Source organism: Akebia trifoliata, chromosome 8 (assembly GCF_017979445.1).
Source record: "Akebia trifoliata isolate Shusen 1 chromosome 8, ASM1797944v1, whole genome shotgun sequence".
Taxonomy (NCBI): Eukaryota; Viridiplantae; Streptophyta; class Magnoliopsida; order Ranunculales; family Lardizabalaceae; genus Akebia; species Akebia trifoliata.
The window spans coordinates 47,696,399-47,703,402 of record NC_141382.1 but is presented as its reverse complement, the minus strand read 5'-3'; the positions used below and the strand labels follow the sequence as shown (position 1 = coordinate 47,703,402).

The 7,004-nt window shown below is 36.8% G+C and overlaps 2 long non-coding RNA genes across 2 annotated transcripts; one reads left to right on the top strand and one right to left on the bottom strand.

Annotated features, from left to right (window-relative positions):
- Positions 1 to 3,843: 3,843 nt before the first annotated feature.
- Positions 3,844 to 5,280, bottom strand: LOC147397333 (uncharacterized). Its single transcript, XR_015181001.1, has 3 exons — positions 5,210 to 5,280; positions 4,325 to 4,435; positions 3,844 to 3,990 (listed from the first exon to the last, which is right to left on the bottom strand). It is a non-coding gene; the product is annotated as an uncharacterized LOC147397333 (long non-coding RNA).
- Positions 5,281 to 6,054: 774 nt separating this feature from the next.
- LOC147397332 (uncharacterized) lies at positions 6,055 to 6,584 on the top strand. Its single transcript, XR_015180420.1, has 3 exons — positions 6,055 to 6,159; positions 6,355 to 6,423; positions 6,511 to 6,584. It is a non-coding gene; the product is annotated as an uncharacterized LOC147397332 (long non-coding RNA).
- Positions 6,585 to 7,004: the final 420 nt, after the last annotated feature.

Genomic DNA, 7,004 nt, shown 5'->3' with positions numbered 1-7,004 from the left:
GGGGTGGATCATAGGACATATGTAAAAAACAATCATTTTTCAACATATGGATTAGAAATTTCGGATTGATCTGATTTTTTGTGAGGATGATCTCTATGATGAGAATATCATCATCACAAAAATCGGTCCAATCTAAAATTTCAAAATCCATCATAAACTGTTAATTTTTGATAAAAAATTGATTGTCCACATTCTAAATCACTTTTGATGGGGTACGATGAGTCAGACTGATTGAAAATTTTGTGGGTTTATTATTATAGACATCATCCTCACAAAAAATAGCTTAATCCCAAACTTCTAACCCATATTTTGAAAAATCATTGTTTTTACGTATGTTTATACTTATATCCCATCATATATATATATATATATGGGGACGGTTCAGCAGCCCTAAAGTTTGCCAAGTTTGGTGCCAAACATTTTTCAAAATATGGGTTAGAAGCTTTGGAATGAGCTGATTTTTTGTGAGGATGATCTCTATGATGAGTAGATCATCCTCACCAAAAATCAGTTTATTCCAAAACTTCTAACCTCATCAAAAGTGATTTACAAAAATTGGACGATCCACGATTCTTCAACTTGTAAACTAGGGTTAGAAGTTTCAAAATGAGCTGAGTTTTTGTGAGGATGATCTCTTCACCGTAGAGATCATCCTCACAAAAAATCAGCCTATTCCAAAACTTCTAACCCCATCAAAAGTGATTCACAAAAAATGTTTGGCACCAAACTTGGCAAACTTTAGGGCTGTCGAACCACTCCCTTTATATATATATAGGGGGGCGTTCAATGGCAAACTTTTTAGCAAAACATTTTTCAAAACATGAGTTAGAGGTTTTGGAATGGGCTGATTTTTGGTGAGGATGATCTACGGTGAGGAGATCATCCTCACCAAAAATCAGCCCATTCCAAAACTTCTAACCCATATTTACAAGCTAAAAAATCGTGGACCGTCCGTTTTTTGTAAACTGTTTTGATGGGGTTAGAAGTTTTGGAATGGGCTGATTTTTGGTGAGGATGATCTCCTCACTGTAGAGATCATCCTCACCAAAAATCAGCCCATTCCAAAACCTCTAACCTATGTTTTGAAAAATGTTTTGCCAAAAAGTTTGCTAAAAAGTTTGCCCTTGATCGCTACCCATATATATATATATATATATGGGAGCGGTTCGGCGGCCCCTAAAGTCTAACAACTTCGTTGCCAAGTTTTTTTGGGCGTTAGATCGAGTGGCATCGGACGGTTCGGATAGAAAATCACGGCTTTAAAGTTAAAAATCACGTTTTTACAAGTTGCCCCCTAATCAATCAATTAATTCTTTATTAAATCCCTCCTTTTCTTCATACACGAACCTCTCTCTTCGCACTCTCTCCCTGTTCTTACATAAGAACCGATTCGGCAAAACCCTCTTCTTCTTCGAACTCTCTCACCGGAACCTTCGACGCCAACTGTAACTCTCACTCCATCTTCGCACTATCTCTCTCTCCCTCTTCTTACACAGAACCGATTGTAAAAACCCTCTTCTTCTTCGAACTCTCTTTCCAAAAGGGAACTTCGACGCCAACTGAAACTCTCACTCCATCTCAGAACTGAAACTCTCTCGCCCTCTAAAATCCCTCTCTCTCTCTCTCTCTCTCTCTATCTCTCTCTCTCTCAAGAGAACCCAATGGTTCTCCATCGGATTTTGGCACCCAAACAACAGTTCTCGCCATTGCTGTCGCGTGGACATTGCTCAAGAGGTTTTGTACTGAGTTTTAGTTGAAAATTACCCATATTTAATTGACATTGATTCGTATATGAAATGGTGTATGTTAGGAAAACAAAATGGAACTGTTATAATTTTTTTCTTCTTGAATTGTACTCTGAATTTATGAAATGGTGTATGTTTATGTTGGGCTGAAAAAAATTATAAATGAATGTCTACGGAAAAAATGTAGAAATAGTTCCCAATATGTTTATGTTGCAATAAATGGCCAGTTGGGTTAGGATTTCATGTCCACCAAATGAAGCTATCACATGTTGGTACATAGGTACCAACATGTATGGGTCAACTCATATATGGTCCCATAGGTGTCGAATTTAGGTAGTTACGATTTGGTTAACAATTCTGAATGTCAACCAAGAAGCATGCTTCAAAACTTGTAAGTTTAAGATTAAGAGTTTTACTTTCAATTTGGTAAAAAATCCTTCACTATCACAAAAGATTGGAGTGGTAGAGAAGGGTTCAACCCTCAAACATGCAATTTAGCTATGGCCTTCACTATCAGAAGCAATTGCCTTTTCTTTCTTTTTTCCAAGGAACCAAATAATATTTCATAAGCAAATCCTACAGAGTCCATACAATTGTAAATATCAGAAGCAATTTCCTCTTCTATTTTTTTTTCAAAGGAACCAATAATTTTTTATCAGCAAATCCTACAGAGGCTGTACACACCACCACCAATGATTTGAGTTCTTATACTAAGACCAATTTTCATAAACCAAAACACTTGTGAATGCCACACAAATCTTGAGGACCATCTAACCATTTTTTTCCACATGTTGGGAGTTGTTGATTGTGATATTCTTTTTTTCTAATCTTTAGGTTCATGTCTTCATTACCTGGGCTTTGTTGTTGTCATCATCACCAACAAGGCAGAGACTGATTCAATGTATACAAAACTTTGCCAATTCAAGAATATTAGATTGTCTCTTCCAGCATATTCCATTGAAGCTTGGTACAACAAATAGCTTGAAGAAAAAGACGTTGAGCTTCCAACATGAGTGTCTCAGGCTGCTAGTGCAGCACACACGTGCAATCACAACAGGCTCTTTATTGTTTTCTATCAAAGGTCTTTGGCATGTTGGGACCGAGGGAATGGCATCACTGCTGGTGCAATCAATGTCCTCAAAGGCAACAATGATTGGAGGACACCAAAAATGATGGTTTCACCTCCGGGAGGCACCCATCAGAGAGAAGGTTGCATCAAATGATGTTTGCGGACAGAGATTATGAAAGGGTCGAAGAGATGGGCTTGGAGAGTGGAGGACATGAGCTCAAGACCACATGTTGGAAATACAGAAAAAACTTCGGTAATTATTTGGGAATATACCATTTTCAAAATGTATTCATAAAAAAGTCACAGTATTACACCAACAGCTGATGAGGTTTCCAAAGTTGCTATCTTAAAGAGAATCATAGACTCCAAATAAAGATCCATTGTTGAATTTTTTTGTTGCTTAGAGCTAGATTCATTTTCATCTAATAAGTTCATAGCTTTAAGAGTTGGTGACACAAATTCACAACTTCAAGGACAGATGACTCTGTTGTGTCATCTTAGCTCTGTTATTCTTACCTTTCGGTCAGCTTAGTTCAAAAAAAAATAAAAAAAATTGAAGAATAAAACTGATAAATTTAGACCAATGATGGTTGCTGTAACAAATCTTTGAGATGATTATAGATCTACCCAAGCAAAGCAATGGCGCCAATCTTTTAGATAGTTTACTTTGAATAAAGGGTAATATACCCCTCAATGTGTGAAGGTCATTGTCAAACAGAATACAAAAAGAAGAGTAATAACAGGTCTGGCATTAGCCATCAGCGCTCCCACTTGGTAATTCTATTGACATTCCAGCTGCAATAATAACTTTCTTATTAAAATTTCAAAACTAAAAAAATCAATAATAGCAGATTAAAGCTGGTGGACTATTTTAATTAGAGCTTCTATTAGCAACCCAACTTTTATACCCCAATTTGTTAAATTTTTTTTTTATCACATCCCAATTAAAGATTATTACACTCTTCAAGCATTACAAAGGTTTGGCTCATATTATAATCTCAACATTACAAAGCAATTATAAACAAACACACTCGTACAATCAATTCCAATTGTTGTTTACAATTATGATTAGGGTCTGGCATTAGCCATCAGCATCCCCACTTGGAAACATCGAAGTTTCAACCATTTATGTTTTGCTGGTACCCGAGTTGCTACCAAGTCCTCGTATAAACTCATCTGCACAAATCATTCAAAAGTTATAAGCTTGAACACTGAATATGCAGATTAAGTTATAAGCAAGTGACCACCATGTTCAAAATTTATAAGCTCCCCACATTGCAGAAACTTCAAAAGAGAAGGGTTGATGCAGGTACTGATTGCATAAAATCAGGATGGGTTTTAACCTGATTGAATGTAACTAAAGTTTTAATTTCGCAGCAATTCATTTATTAAGTTAGGGGATTGCTATTTGATATGATTTGGGAAGAAAGGATTGGGTGTTATAAGTAAAAAAAATTGATTTGTGTTATAAGACATGGACTGATGGACAACACAATAGCACATAACATACCTTCTGTACGCAACAGGTACAACTCCCAACTCTGTATTGAGCAATGTATTGGAAGACAGGTTGAGAGAGATCAAAATGGTGCTGAGGAGAGTTACACCAGCCCCCCCGCACCTGCATTGTTTGGGAGAACATTGTTTGGTGGGAAAAAATTAGTGACTGACCAAAATGGAGCCAAGCAAGCACCACCTTGTATGTACACAAGAATACATATGTGAATTTTTTAGAACAGTAATACATGGAAACATGGTGTTTACAATACCAGGTGAGAACTAATTAGCAAAGAAAAGTTAAAGGACCTGTGTAAGTTTTATGAGAGCAAAGCTGAATCTAACAGCACTATAATAAGAGCTTTTGAACAGATCTGTACACTAGATTCTTCATTTGCTGTCGTGGGAAATGATCTCGATATAGGCACTTGTAAATTATGAAAAATTAGCATTAGAAGTGCACATGTCTTTTAAAATTTTTCCTACTTTAAAAGATTTCTTAGTGAACAATGGTAAACAAGTTCGGGTTCGACCATTATTTGGTAGGGTTTTAGTTCAGATTAGTCGAATCAGACTTCATAATTTTTTTTTTTGGGATAAAACATCATCTTCAAACCCATCATATTTAACCTTCTTAAAAATCATATCTTGTTCTTAAGATAAAAAAAAACAGGAAGAAAAAGCGAGAAGAACCCTCTTCTTCATATGGTAAAAACTACAAAATTTACAAGGGTAACAATTACAACCCAAAAAAAAAAAACCTGATTTCTTTAAAATTGTCTAAGTAAAAAAAAAAAAAAAAAACCCATCCACATTATCTTTCAAATCAAGAACTACAATAATAAAAAAATTAAATACCCAATCGATTTTCCTAAAAATAAAGAGTTTAAATAAATACCCGTTCGATCGAAATAAAAAGAGATTGACGGCGATGGCGACGGCGACGGCGAGAGAGGGTTGAGAGAGCTCGAAGACGATGAGATCTCAAGTAAGTTCGAACTGAAACTAGAGAGATCGAGTCACATTCGTCGGCGATGGCTTCGGGTCGTTCGAACTGAAACTTTTGAGAGAGAGAGAGCGAGTGGGCGAGAGAAAGAGAGAGAGAGAAAGAGATGGCGTCAAAGTGAAACTTGAGAGAGAGATGGGTTTTCGAGCGAGAGAGAGAGAGATGGGTTTTTCAGTTGGGTTTGTGTGAGGGAGAGACATTCGAAGAAGAGAATGAGAGAGAGAGCTTAGGGACTTAAAATAGAATAAAATATTTTATAGGGGGCAATTTGTAAAAACGTGATTTTTAATTTTTAAAACCGTATTTTCCATCCGAACCGTCGGATGCCACTCGATCTAAACGTCCAAAAAAACTTGGCAACAAAGTTGTTAGACTTTAGGGCCGCCGAACCGCTCCCTATATATATATATATATATATATATATATATATATATAGGGAGCGGTTCAACGGCCCTAAGGTTTAACAAGTTCTGTGCCAAGCTTTTTTGACCGTTCGATCAAAATGCATCCGACGGTTCAGCTGGATTTTTACGGTTTTAGAAAAAAACGTATTTAATTACAATCAGCTCCCTGTAATATTAATTTTTTGTTTTAAATCCCTCTTTTTTAAACAAAGCCCTTCTTCTTCAAAGGCCTCTCCCTGTAACCTAAACAGACAGACGCCCTCTCTCTCTCCTCCTCTATTCTCTCTCGTTACAGCTCGAAAGACCTCTCCCATCTCTCCCTCTCTCTCTCTTTCTAGATCTGGTAAGAACGACCGTTGTTCAAAAGTTTTGGAATGACCAAACGGTTCTCTCACCGTCGTCGTCGCCATCAATCTCTCTCAACCCTCTCTCGAAAGGGTAATTCTTTCACTTTTAGATGTTTTTGCTATTTCGGCATCCAGTCAGTCCCATGGTCCACCAACCACAATTTTTTTTCAACCTTGAGAAGTATGTCAGTTAACTGACAGTTTTGTTTATGTATCAATTTATGGATTTTTCTATCTTGGATGGCTGTGCAATATTACATTAAATTTCCTTATTTCCATTTTGCAGAATGAGCTAGCTATTCTGGAATTCATACATCTGTTAGTTGAAACCATGGATCGCCATTTTGGGAATGTGGTAAGTCTTCACTTGTTGCTCTTTTGATTAATATTCTTGGAATTTGTTTTGTTTGCCACATTCTCTCTGATAAACTAAATTATGCAGTGTGAACTAGACATCATGTTCCATCTAGAGAAGACACATTTCATGCTGGAGGAAATGGTCATGAATGGGTGTGTTGAATTGAAACAAAAACAAATCAACCCTTCTGCCACTGATACAGCTGATGGACAAAGCTTCGTAGTAGCCCCCATTCCAATCAGATACAATCAGTTCTTTGTTGTTGTTTCAAAGTGGGACACGCTTGATTAGAATGAATGGCTGAGATGGAATCGTCTAGCTTCCAAATTTCTTATGTTCTTAAGGTGGCTGAGCCATCGTTTTCGTTTGGACGATTTAGTTTACTTGGTAAATGTTGTGTATCAAACTGAGCCATCATTACGTTCCTTTATTTTTGGTTGATCGGTTAATAATTGCATTCCTTCATCTCAGATTATTTGTATTTTGTAATACCTTGATTCTGTCCTTGATGCCTTATATATGGCATTCGAGGGATCGTACAGCCTAAGAAACATAGAGTGAGGCCCGTAAAATGCGGC